The sequence below is a fragment of the Pongo abelii genome, chromosome 10, assembly GCF_028885655.2.
Source record: "Pongo abelii isolate AG06213 chromosome 10, NHGRI_mPonAbe1-v2.0_pri, whole genome shotgun sequence".
NCBI classification, from domain to species: Eukaryota; Metazoa; Chordata; class Mammalia; order Primates; family Hominidae; genus Pongo; species Pongo abelii.
Window position 1 is genome coordinate 80,650,924 of NC_071995.2, and position 14,630 is coordinate 80,665,553.

Consider the following 14,630-nt stretch of genomic DNA (forward strand, 5'->3'; position numbering starts at 1 on the left):
AATCCATTTTTCCATTGTCAAAGCATACATTAATAAAATAAGAACCTGTCATAATAATATAAAACAGTTGACCTACATTCCTGAGTTAGTACATCAGTAGAACATTGTAATCTACGTCTTAATTCCTGTTCAATATTTTAGACCCCTTACATTTGCTACAAATCACATTTTGATGTATTGAATTAAACATAGATAAGAGGTAAAGGTAGCTGGTGCGGAAGATCATTTGCAATTTCTTCCACATTTTAGAAGGGTTTTTCTGTTTTACCAGGAGGGAAAAAATCTGCACTTAAAGGGAAGAAATACCCAGGAACCAGGTCAGAAATTTAAAAGTGCCTCATTTAAAGCACATTTTACACTGGGTTTTAATCTAAGTTACATGGGATATTCCTTTAAAGAAACTTGTATCTTATAAGTAAGATAGTCTCTTTAGGGATTCTTGAGGCAATTTATCTTACTAAAATAAAGTGATGGGTTGGCACTTAATGTAATTACTTTATGCTCTGTAAAAAGCCAATCTGAGTAAACCAAGAGTCAATGGAATGAGGCCAACACTCTGCCCATTGTGAAACAAGTTCCTTTCATTAGAAAACTTGAGGATTCTAATGCATACCAAAGAGATGAACAACTGGGATAAAGCTTCCTTGATCCTCAACTAGAGAGATTTTATAAAATTTTCCAAAGCAAAAAAAGTAACTGCTTTTTTAAACGTTGGCATTCATCCACAATTAAGAAGAATAATTATATTTATTTGTATTGTAATATAAATATTGAGTTTATAGCCTCAGGTGATCAGGTTCTTTGTACAGATAGTACAATGCTTAGAAAATAAGCCATTTTTAAGCTTTTTTTTCCTGCAAAATTTCAAACATATCTAGAAGTGGAGAGTAGAGTATAAGGAATCCCCATGTACTCATCACAAAGTGAATAATTATCAACATTTTACCAATTTTGTTTCATCTATACACACATAAACATGAACATGCACACCCCACCCACACATACCCTAGCTGGAGAATTTTAAAGCAAATTCCAGGAGTTCGTTATTTCTAACAGTTATGGGTTTTGTTTTGTTTTTTCAAAATAACATCTATAATTGTCCCCATTCACATATCTGCAATTGGCTGAAAAAGTCTTTATATTAGTTTCTTCAATTTAGAATCTAAACAAATTTAACACATTTGCATTTGCTTGATGTGTCTCTTAGGTTGTTTTAAATATATGATGGTTTCCCCTCCAGCTTTAAAATTTCATATTATTTTTATTTATTTAAGAAACCAGGTAATTTATCCCATAAAATACAGATAGATTCTGTAGGATAAATTTCTCGATTTACCTGATTATACCCTCAGAGAGCCATTTAATACACCCATCTCAAGTATTTCCTAAAAGCTGTTAGATCTGGAAATTTATGAGAGTTAAGTTATTATTATGTGTTTGTTTATTTTTGTCTTTTGGCAAAAATACTTCATCGTTAGTGTTACGTACTTTCTATGGCATCACATCAGGAGACACATCTTGTTTGGCTGTTCCATGTTTAGTGATACTAAGATTGATCAGCAGCTTCAGTTGTTTTATTTATTCAATATAAAGTTTTCCCATTAACCTTCATCTAAATGGTTTTAGCAGCCAATGGCAATGATAGAAAACAGGAAGAAAGAAAAGAACCAGACTGTGAGTTCATTTGTCATATTCATACTGACTGCCAAGAATCCCCCTCAGTTTCAATTTGTCCATTGCATTCTTCTAAATGTAGCCTTCTTGTTTCAGCATGCTGTGATTTCCTCATATTGTTGACTATAAGAGTAACTATTTCAGGAGCAGAAAACCTTTTCAGCCAACTTTTTTCTTTTATAATTTTCTATGTAAAAGTTTAAAATCCTTTCCTGGTACCCAAATATTTTTATAACATTTATTTCTCATTATAATAAAGAAAAATACTTTATATGTGTAAAACACCTTTCACTATAGAGAAGTAAATTACAACAGGCCGGGCACGGTGGCTCATGCCTTTAATCCCAGCACTTTGGGAGGCCAAGGCGGGCAGATCACCTGAGGTCAGGAGTTCCAGACCAGCCTAGCCAACACGGTGAAACCCTGTCTCTACTAAAAATACAAAAATACAGGCGTGCTGGCACATGCCTGTAATCCCAGGTATTCGGGAGTCTGAGGCAGGAGAATCACATGAACCGAGGAGGCGAAGGTTGCAGTGAGCCGAGATCGCGTCATTGCACTCCAGCCTGGGCGACAAGAGCGAAATTCTGTCTCAAAAAAAAAAAAAAAAAAAGAAGTTAATTATAACAGTTTCATTAGCAAGGCAACTTGATTATAATTTCCCTATGTTTTAAACAGTTGTCAGAAATTATGTGTATCCATTAATGGTTTCCATTTTTATTAATCAGTTAAATGTGTGATGCAAGCATCAAATCAACATGAGATAACTGCATTTATCACACTGAGATAACATTTCTACAGAAAGCAAAGAAACAGTATTTCAGGCTGCAGCTTTTTTTTTTTTTTTTTTTTTTTTTTTTTGGAGAAAACAATAAACCTTTATTGAGAGATATCAAAGAAAATATAATGGACAAATATATAGTAGTCCCCCCTCACCCATAGTGGATACGTTCCAAGACCCCCAATGGATGCCTGAAACTGCAGATAGTACTGAACCCTATATACACTGTTTTCTCCTATGCACACAAACCTATGATTAATTTGTAATTTAGGCACAGCAGAGATTAAAACAACTAATAATAAAATAAAACAATTATGACAATGTGCCAGCATTATTACTCTTTCACTTTAGGGCCATTATTAAATAAGATAAGGCTTCCTTGAACACAAGCACTGCAATACTGCGACAGTCAGTATTGATAACTGAGATGGCCGCTAAGTGACTGATGGGTGGAGGGCTTGTATAGCCGTGGATGCTCTGGACAAAGGGATGACTCATATTCTGGGCGACTCGGGAGGTTGAGGCAGGAGAATCACTTGAACCCGGGAGGTGAAGGTTGCAATGAGCCAAGATCGCACCACTGCACTCCAGCCTGGGCGACAGAGTGAGACTGTCTCCAAAAAAAAAAAAAAAAAAAAAAAAGTCTCAGCTATCAGTCCATTTTAACGTCAGAATCAGTTTGCCAAGCTCAATAACTTAAACGATTATGTGTTTGTTGTGTTTGCACTGAATCTATGGGTTGATTTGGAAAATTTTGATATGCTTATAATATTGAATTTTCTAATCCAGAAACTTGTTACAGGCTGCAGCTTTGTACACATGAATCCCTTTGCAATGGTTGTAGACTCCCGTCTCAAAAACTGCACTTTGAGAACTAGTTTACAGTTTAGCCAAAGAATGTGGTGCCTGGGCATGAGCACAAATTCTGATAATTAAATTCTGAGTGAACTAAATCATGACAGTGCTTAACATCTCAGAGCCTCATTTGTAAAATGTGGTTTTATTTACTTTCATTTCATAAACATTTATTGAGTGCCTACCATTTGTCAGAAATTACGCTGGGCATTGACAGTATGGAGACAAACAATATGCCACTGTTTTCAAAGAGCCTACAGTCCAGTGAGAAAGATAAACAATAAAAGTATTAATTACAATAGTTACAATAGTCAAGATCAGAACTGAAGGGTTCAGGATATAGGATTCTTAAGGGCGTTTTCAAAGGAGTAGCCAAAGGGAACAGGGACTCAGTAACAGTAGTAGTATAGTGTTGACTCATGTGAGCTAAATTGTTTTGTATCATTGAGTAAGTCACTTAACTGTTTAGTGTGCCCCAGTTTTCTTATCTGTAAAAAGAACGTAAAATAGAACTCACTCTTTAGATTGTTAGGAAGATTAAGTGTATGAGTATGTTATTGAACTACCTGAAAATGCCTCCAAAAAAAGCTGCTAATGAAGTAAAACTACGTTTTTTATAGCTCACTGCAGTAACAAAGGGCATTGCTTTGACAGTCTTCACAGTGCATCTGAAGGGGGAAATTAGGGGAAGATATTTATAGGATTTGGAGGTCTGGGTTCAAAGGTAGAGAACAAACTGGGATTTCAAAAAGTTGATGACATAAGAGATTAGGATGAGCGTATATAGCAATGCACGGGTCTTGAAGCAAGTGTTGATAAGTAAATTGTTGCTTGGTAAGTGAATTCTTTGAGAAGTGGAGAGGATTGAGATAAATTAATGTATAGGAATTTTCCGAAGCAATGAAATTATTTATTGAGGTACAATCTTATTCCTATGCAAAGTTTTTCTGTAAAAACAACAACAACAACAACAAATAAATCAGGTAGTTTCAGTGTGGTTTCAGTTCGTAAACCTAGTATCTGTGTCATGCTGATGCAGATGTTTACAGTTCTCAATGTAAAGCACTTAATTCTACATAATGCATAGTGTAAAAGTAATAGTTGTGTTTGCTAAATTTTCTAGAGAGACTAAAATGTGAACTTAACCATATTTATAACATTGATTTCATAGGAAAAAGTGTTGTAAATTCTGATTAAACAGTGTCCAAATGGATTTTTAGTATCCCCATTTAAAAGCTGAAGAATTCTTTACATTTAAAAGTGAAATTGCACAGCCAACATCATACTGAGTGGGCAAATGCTGGAAACATTCCCCTAAGAAGAGGAACAAGACAAGGATGGCCACTTTCACCACTGCTGTTGAAAATAGTACTGAAAGTCTTGGCAAGAGCAATCAGTCAAGAGAAAGAAAGAAAAGGTATCCAAATAGGAAAAGAACAAGTCAAGTTAGCTATGTTCCCTGATGATATGATTCTATACCTAGAACACCCTAAAGACGCTACAAAAAGGTGCCTAGAACTGATAAACGGCTTCAGGAAAGTTTCAGTATACAAAATCAATGTACAAAAATCAGTAGCATTTCTATACACCAATAATGTTCAAGCTGACTGACAGCCAAATCAAGAGTGCAATCCCATTTACAATAGGCACCTAAATAAATAAATTAAAAACACCTAGGAATACATCTAATGAACGAGATAAAAGATCACTACAAGGAGAACTACAAACTGCTGAAAGAAATTGTAGATGACACGAACAAGTGGAAAAACATCCCATGCTCATGGATGGAAAGAATCAATATCATTAAAACAGCTATACTGCTCAAAGCAGTCTACAGATTCAATGTTGTCCTTATGAAATGACCAATGTCATTTTTCGCAGGATTAGAGAAATGTATTCTAAAAGTTATATGGAACCAAAAAAAGGGCCTGAACAGACAAATCCAAAGCAAAAGGAACAAAGCCAGAGGCATCACACTACCTGACTTCAAACTATACTATAAGGTACAGTAGCCAAAAGAGCATGATACTAGTTCAAAAACAGACACATAGACCAACGGAACAGAATAGAGAATCAGAAATAAAGCCACACACCAGTAACTATCTGATCTTTGAGAGAGTTGTCAAAAACAAGCAATGGGGAAAAGACTTCGTATTCAGTGAATGGTGCTGGGATAACTGGCTAGCCATATGCAGAAGAATGAGACTAGACCCCTAACTTTCACCATAAAAATGAACTCAAAATGGATTAAATATTTAAATATAAGACCTTAAATTATAAGAATACTATAAGAAAACCCGGGAAATACCATTCTAGACTTTGGTTTGGGGATAGAATAAATGACTATGCCCTCAAAAGCAATTTCAACAAAAAATTTGCCAGGTGGGACCCAACTGCACTGAAGTGCTTCTGCACAACAGAAGAAACTCAATAAACAGGCAGCCTACAGAATGGTAGAAAATATTTGCAAACTATGCATCTGACGAAGGTCTAATATCCAGAATCTATAAGGAACTTAATGCAACAAGCAAAAAACAAACAACTGTATAAAAAGTGGGCAAAGCACACGAACAGACACTTCCCAAAAGATTTACAAGTGGCCAGCAAACCTATTTAAAAATGCTCAACATCACTGATCATCAGAGAAATGTACATCAAAACCACAATTAAATACCATCTCACACCAGTCAGAATGGCTATTACTAAAAAGTCAAAAAGCAACAGATGCTTGTGAGGCTACAGAAAAAAGAGAACACTTATACATTGCTGGTGGGACTTTAAGTTAGTTCAACCACTGTGGAACGCAGTTTGGAAATTTCTCAAAGAACTTGGAACTACCATTTGACCCAAGAATCCCATTACTGGGTATATACCCAAAGGAAAGTAAATTGTTCTACCAAAAGGACAGCTGTACTCCTATGTTCATCGTAGCATTATTCATAATAGTAGAGACATGGAATCAACTTAGGTGCCCATCAATGGTGGATTGCATAAGGAAATGTGGTACCTAAACACCATGAAATACTACACAGCCATAAAAAAGAATAAAATCATGTCCTTTGCAGCAATATGGATACAACTGGAGGCCATTACCCGAAGCAAATGAATGCAGGAACAGAAAACCAAATACCACATGTTCTTATAAGTGGGACCTAAACATTGGATATGCATGGACATAAAGATGGGAACCACAGACACTGGGGACTACAAGAGGGGTGAGAAAGGGTGGGGGCAGGGGCTGAAAAACTACCTATTGGGTACTATGCTCATTACCTGGGTGACAGGCTCACTCACACGCCAAACCTCAGTGTTAGGCATTAAACCCATGTAACAAATCTGCACATGTACCCACTGAATCTAAAATAAAAGTTGAAATTATTTTTAAAAACTACAAAAAAAGATACTTTTGTCCAATATTAATTAAAATATTAAAACCTACTTTGTCTGATTTTGATGTAGCTTCCTTTTGATGAATATTTGCAAATATGCCTTTTTCCTTTCTATTAATTTTGAATTTTTTGTACTTACATGTATTATATATGTCTCGTCTAAACAGCATGTTGTTGGGCCTTAGTTTTTCAGGTGAGTCTTTGTTTTTTAACTGAAGGATTTAATTTACACTCAGTGGAATTGCTGATATATGTGAATTTAAGTCTGCCATTCTTTTATTTCTTTTCTATATGTTCTGCCTGTTCTATGTTTCTTTTTGTCTTTTATGGCTGTTTTTGTTCTTGAGAGACAGAGAATCTCTATCACACTTAGATGTGGGCAAGCAGGGCCCCCTGTTCTAAGCCCCACACATCAAACGTCCTTGAACATTAGAGTCCTCTCTGGTGCATAGGACCATCTGGCTTGACAGTGCCGTCTGGGCAGGGCAGCCCTCACAGCCCTAGTCCAGATTACAAACTGTTGCAGGCCTTCTCCTCCTTAAGCAACTCTTAAAGAGACAGCCTTCATAATGAAAACAGTTTCAATTTTTCAGGAAGATATAATAATTCTAAATTTAGTTAACATATTCAGTTAACATAATCTCAAAATATATGAAGCAAACATTAACACAACTACAAAGAGAAATAGATGAATCTGCAGTCATTCCAGAAGTATCTTTATGTTCCTAGCTATCATATGGAAAAAGCAAACAAAATTATAAGGATATAAGATTTGAACAATGAAATAAGTAAAAGTAGCCTAATGGACCAATACAGTACACTGTACCCAATTACTACAGACTACATAATTTTTTTAAGAACATAGGGAACTTTTAGGAATTTGACTATGTGCTGGGCTTTAAAGCAAATTTCAATAAATTTCAAAAGATTGACATCATGTACAGTATAGTCTTTGATCACAATGTATTGAAGCTGAAAAAACAATGCTTTAAAATGAGTAGAAAATCTTAATTTGCTTTCAATTTTAAAATTCTACAGTGAAATTTGGGAGTCAAGGAAATCACAGTAGACATCACAAAATATTTTGAAGTGAATACTAATGAAAATAATTGAAAGGAATCATAATGGAAAATTATGCATGAAAACCTATATTCTGAGCTAAAATCATGCTATAATTGCAGTACTACTTTTGTCACAAATATGAGAAAAGTACTGACAAATGATTTTAATGAAAGAAAAACACATTCGGGGTGATGAATGCATTCAAAAATCACTTCTTAGATAACTAACAAAATTGAAACAACTCTGTCAAAACTTAAAATTTTTAAAAATAGAACATTTAAACAATATCAGGAATTGAAAAGGGAACATCACTACAGATCCTACAGAAATTAGAGCAACTCTATTATGGTAGATGTATAAATTTGTAGGAAATGGAAAAAATTTCTAAAAGAAATGCAATATAGCAAAACTGCCTCAAGAAGGAAAGTAAATTACAAGTAACGTGAATGTTTAATTGAATTTGCAATTAATTCTTTATTAAGTCTACCTTTCAATGAAAGTACTTTGTTGATGTTGCATATAATTTAATCGATCACCATCTCTTAGTTAGCTGCCCTGTGACAGAGACTATGCTAGACACTAAAGGTGGGGAGAAAGATTTTAGCACTTTGACAGTTCCTAATTTCAAGAGTTTATAATCTAGTCATTGAAACATATATGCTAGGTATATGGAAGAGTTAAGATTTATTTATTTATTTTTTTTCCTTTATTATTATTATTATTATTATACTTTAGACTCTATGGTACATGTGCGCAACGTGCAAGTAAGTTACATATGTATACATGTGCCATGCTGGTGCGCTGCACCCACCAACTCGTCATCTAGCATTAGGTATATCTCCCAATGCTATCCCTCCCCCCTCCCCGCACCCCACAACAGTCCCTGAAGTGTGATGTTCCCCTTCCTGTGTCCATGTGTTCTCATTGTTCAATTCCCACCTATGAGTGAGAATATGCGGTGTTTGGTTTTTTGTTCTTGCGATAGTTTACTGAGAGTGATGATTTCCAATTTCATCCATGTCCCTACAAAGGACATGAACTCATCATTTTTTATGGCTGCATAGTATTCCATGGTGTATATGTGCCACATTTTCTTAATCCAGTCTATCATTGTTGGACATTTGGGTTGGTTCCAAGTCTTTGCTATTGTGAATAATGCTGCAATAAACATACGTGTGCATGTGTCTTTATAGCAGCATGATTTATAGTCCTTTGGGTATATACCCAGTAATGGGATGGCTGGGTCAAATGGTATTTCTAGTTCTAGATCCCTGAGGAATCGCCACACTGACTTCCACAAGGGTTGAACTAGTTTACAGTCTCACCAATAGTGTAAAAGTGTTCCTATTTCTCCACATCCTCTCCAGCACCTGTTGTTTCCTGACTTTTTAATGATCGCCATTCTAACTGGTGTGAGATGGTATCTCATTGTGGTTTTGATTTGCATTTCTCTGATGGCCAGTGATGGTGAGCATTTTTTCATGTGTTTTTTGGCTGCATAAATGTCTTCTGTTGAGAAGTGTCTGTTCATCTCCTTCGCCCACTTTTTGATGGGGCTGTTTGTTTTTTTCTTGTCAATTTGTTGGAGTTCATTGTAGATTCTGGATATTAGCCCTTTGTCAGATGAGTAGGTTGCGAAAATTTTCTCCCATTTTGTAGGTTGCCTGTTCACTGTGATGGTAGTTTCCTTTGCTGTGCAGAAGCTCTTTAGTTTAATTAGATCCCATTTGTCAATTTTGGCTTTTGTTGCCATTACTTTTGGTGTTTTAGACATGAAGTCCTTGCCCATGCCTATGTCCTGAATGGTATTGCCTAGGTTTTCTTCTAGGGCTTTTATGGTTTTAGGTCTAATATTTAAGTCTTTAATCCATCTTGAATTGATTTTTGTATAAGGTGTAAGGAAGGGATCCAGTTTCAGCTTTCTACATATGGCTAGCCCGTTTTCCCAGCACCATTTATTAAATAGGGAATCCTTTCCCCATTGCTTGTTTTTGTCAGGTTTGTCAAAGATCAGATAGTTGTAGATATGTGGCATTATTTCTGATGGCTCTGTTCTGTTCCATTGATCTATATCTCTGTTTTGGTACCAGTAACATGCTGTATTGGTTACTGTAGCCTTGTAGTATAGTTTGAAGTCAGGTAGTGTGATGCCTCCAGCTTTGTTCTTTTGGCTTAGGATTGACTTGGCAATGTGGGCTCTTTTTTGGTTCCATGTGAACTTTAAAGTAGTTTTTTCCAATTCTGTGAAGAAAGTCATTGGTAACTTGATGGGGATGGCATTGAATCTGTAAATTACCTTGGGCAGTATGGCCATTTTCACGATATTGATTCTTCCTACCCATGAGCATGGAATGTTCTTCCATTTGTTTGTATCCTCTTTTATTTCCTTGAGCAGTGGTTTGTAGTTCTCCTTGAAGAGGTCCTTCACATCCCTTGTAAGTTGGATTCCTAGGTATTTTATTCTCTTTGAAGCAATTGTGAATGGGAGTTCACTCATGATTTGGCTCTCTGTTTGTCTGTTATTGATGTATAAGAATGCTTGTGATTTTTGTACATTGATTTTGTATCCTGAGACTTTGCTGAAGTAGCTTATCAGCTTAAGGAGATTTTGGGCTGAGACAATGGGGTTTTCTAGATATACTATCATGTCATCTGCAAACAGGGACAATTTGACTTCCTCTTTTCCTAATTGAATACCCTTGATTTCCTTCTCCTGCCTAATTGCCCTGGCCAGAACTTCCAACACTATGTTGAATAGAAGTGGTGAGAGAGGGCATCCCTGTCTTGTGCCAGTTTTCAAAGGGAATGCTTCCAGTTTTTGCCCATTCAGTATGATATTGGCTGTGGGTTTGTCATAGATAGCTCTTATTATTTTGAGATACGTCCCATCAATACCTAATTTATTGAGAGTTTTTAGCATGAAGTGTTGTTGAATTTTGTCAAAGGCCTTTTCTGCATCTATTGAGATAATCATGTGGTTTTTGTCTTTGGTTCTGTTTATATGCTGGATTACATTTATTGATTTGCGTATATTGAACCAGCCTTGCATCCCAGGGATGAAGCCCGCTTGATCATGGTGGATAAGCTTTTTGATGTGCTGCTTGATTCTGTTTGCCAGAATTTTATTGAGGATTTTTGCATCAATGTTCATCAAGGATATTGGTCTAAAATTCTCTTTTTTTGTTGTGTCTCTGCCAGGCTTTGGTATCAGGATGATGCTGGCCTCATAAAATGAGTTAGGGAGGATTTCCTCTTTTTCTATTGATTGGAATAGTTTCAGAAGGAATGGTACCAGCTCCTCCTTGTACCTCTGGTAGAATTCAGCTGTGAACCCATCTGGTTCTGGACTTTTTTTGGTTGGTAAGCTATTGATTATTACCACAATTTCAGCTCCTGTTATTGGTCTATTCAGAGATTCAACTTCTTCCTGGTTTAGTCTTGGGAGGGTGTATGTGTTGAGGAATTTATCCATTTCTTCTAGATTTTCTAGTTTATTTACGTAGAGGTGTTTGTAATATTCTCTGATGGTAGTTTGTATTTCTGTGGGATCGGTGGTGATATCCCCTTTATCATTTTTTATTGCATCTATTTGATTCTTCTCTCTTTTTTTCTTTATTAATCTTGCTAGCAGTCTATCAATTTTGTTGATCCTTTCAAAAAACCAGCTCCTGGATTCATTTATTTTTTGAAGGGTTTTTTATGTCTCTATTTCCTTCAGTTCTGCTCTGATTTTAGTTATTTCTTGCCTTCTGCTAGCTTTTGAATGTGTTTGCTCTTGCTTTTCTAGTTCTTTTAATTGTGACGTTAGGGTGTCAATTTTGGATCTTTCCTGCTTTCTCTTGTGGGCATTTAGTGCTATATATTTCCCTCTACACACTGCTTTGAATGCATCCCAGAGGTTCTGGTATGTTGTGTCTTTGTTCTCGTTGGTTTCAAAGAACATCTTTATTTCTGCCTTCATTTCGTTATGTACCCAGTAGTCATTCAGGAGCAGGTTGTTCAGTTTCCATATAGTTGAGCGGTTTTGAGTGAGATTCTTAATCCTGAGTTCTAGCTTGATTGCACTGTGATCTGAGAGATAGTTTGTTATAATTTCTGTTCTTTTACATTTATTGAGGAGAGCTTTACTTCCAAGTATATGGTCAATTTTGGAATAGGTGTGGTGTGGTGCTGAAAAAAATGTATATTCTGTTGATTTGGGGTGGAGAGTTCTGTAGATGTCTATTAGGTCCGCTTGGTGCAGAGCTGAGTTCAATTCCTGGGTATCCTTGTTGACTTTCTGTCTCATTGATCTGTCTAATGTTGACAGTGGGGTGTTAAAGTCTCCCATTATTAATGTGTGAGAGTCTAAGTCTCTTTGTAGGTCACTCAGGACTTGCTTTATGAATCTGGGTGCTCCTGTATTGGGTGCATATATATTTAGGATAGTTAGCTCTTCTTGTTGAATTAATCCCTTTACCATTATGTAATGGCCTTCTTTGTCTCTTTTGATCTTTGTTGGTTTAAAGTCCGTTTTATCAGAGACTAGGATTGCAACCCCTGCCTTTTTTTGTTTTCCATTTGCTTGGTAGATCTTCCTCCATCCTTTTATTTTGAGCCTATGTGTGTCTCTGCATGTGAGATGGGTTTCCTGAATACAGCACACTGATGGGTCTTGAGTCTTTATCCAATTTGCCAGTCTGTGTCTTTTAATTGGAGCATTTAGTCCATTTACATTTAAAGTTAATATTGTTATGTGTGAATCTGATCCTGTCATTATGATGTTAGCTGGTTATTTTGCTCATTAGTTGATGCAGTCTCTTCCTAGTCTCGATGGTCTTTACATTTCGGTATGATTTTGCAGTGGCTGGTACCGGTTGTGCCTTTCCATGTTTAGTGCTTCCTTCAGGAGCTCTTTTAGGGCAGGCTTGGTGGTGACAAAATCTCTCAGCATTTGCTTGTCTGTAAAGTATTTTATTTCTCCTTCACTTATGAAGCTTAGTTTGGCTGGATATGAAATTCTGGGTTGAAAATTCTTTTCTTTAAGAATGTTGAATATTGGCCCCCACTCTCTTCTGGCTTGTAGGGTTTCTGCCGAGAGATCCGCTGTTAGTCTGATGGGCTTCCCTTTGATGGTAACCCGTCCTTTCTCTCTGGCTGCCCTTAACATTTTTTCCTTCATTTCAACTTTGGTGAATCTGACAATTATGTGTCTTGGAGTTGCTGTTCTCGAGGAATATCTTTGTGGTGTTCTCTGTATTTCCTGAATCTGAATGTTGGCCTGCCTTGCTAGATTGGGGAAGTTCTCCTGGATAATATGCTGCAGCGTGTTTTCCAACTTGTTTCCATTCTCCCCGTCACTTTCAGGTACACCAATCAGACGTAGATTTGGTCTTTTCACATAGTCCCACATTTCTTGGAGGCTTTGCTCGTTTCTTTTTATTCTTTTTTCTCTAAACTTCCCTTCTCGCTTCATTGCATTCATTTCATCTTCCAGGGCTGATACCCTTTCTTCCATTTGATCGCATCGGCTCCTGAGGCTTCTGCATTCTTCACGTAGTTCTCGAGCCTTGGTTTTCAGCTCCATCAGCTCCTTTAAGCACTTCTCTGTATTGGTTATTCTAGTTATACATTCTTCTAAATTTTTTTCAAAGTTTTCAACTTCTTTGCCTTTGGTTTGAATATCCTCCCATAGCTCGGAGTAATTGGATCGTCTGAAGCCTTCTTCTCTCAGCTCGTCAAAGTCATTCTCCATCCAGCTTTGTCCCGTTGCTGGTGAGGAACTGCATTCCTTTGGAGGAGGAGAGGTACTCTGCTTTTTAGAGTTTCCAGTTTTTCTGCTCTGTTTTTTCCCCATCTTTGTGGTTTTATCTACTTTTGGTCTTTGATGATGGTGATGTACAGATGGGTTTTTGGTGTGGATGTCCTTTCTGTTAGTTTTCCTTCTCACAGACAGGACCCTCAGCTGCAGGTCTGTTGGAGTACCTGGCCGGCCATATGAGGTGTCAGTCTGCCCCTGCTGGGGGTTGCCTCTCAGTTAGGCTGCTCGGGGGTCAGGGGTCAGGGACCCACTTGAGGAGGCAGTCAGCCTGTTCTCAGATCTCCAGCTGCGTGCTGGGAGAACCACTGCTCTCTTCAAAGCTGTCAGACAGGGACATTTAATTCTGCAGAGGTTACTGCTGTCTTTTTGTCTGTGCCCTGCCCCCAGAGGTGGAGCCTACAGAGGCAGGCAGGCCTCCTTGAGCTGTGGTGGGCTCCACCCAGTTCAAGCTTCCAGGCTGCTTTGTTTACCTAAGCAAGCCTGGGCAATGGCGGGCGCCCCTCCCCCAGCCTCGCTGCCGACTTGCAGTTTGATCTCAGACTGCTGTGCTAGCAATCAGCGAGACTCCGTGGGCGTAGGACCCTCTGAGCCAGGTGCGGGCTATACTCTCCTGGGGCACCGTTTCCTAAGCCCGTCGGAAAAGCACAGTATTCGGGTGGGAGTGGCCCGATTTTCCAGGTGCCCTCTGTCACCGCTTTCCTTGACCAGGAAAGGGAACTCCCTGACCCCTTGCGCTTCCTGAGTGAGGCAATGCCTTGCCCCTGCTTCCGCTGGCGCACAGTGAACACACCCACTGACCTGCGCCCACTGTCTGGCACTCCCTAGTGAGATGAACACGGTACCTCAGATGGAAATGCAGGAATCACCCGTCTTCTGCGTCGCTCGCGCTGGGAGCTGTAGACCGGAGCTGTTCCTATTCGGCCATCTTGGCTCCTCCCCGGCCAGAGTTAAGATTTAGATAATGACTTTGAGAAGAGAAAAAAATAAGTTGCTACATGAACACACGATCTTTTACAATGAACTATGTCCTAGTACTGTTCACTTCTGTTGCCAACTGTGAGTATGGTGC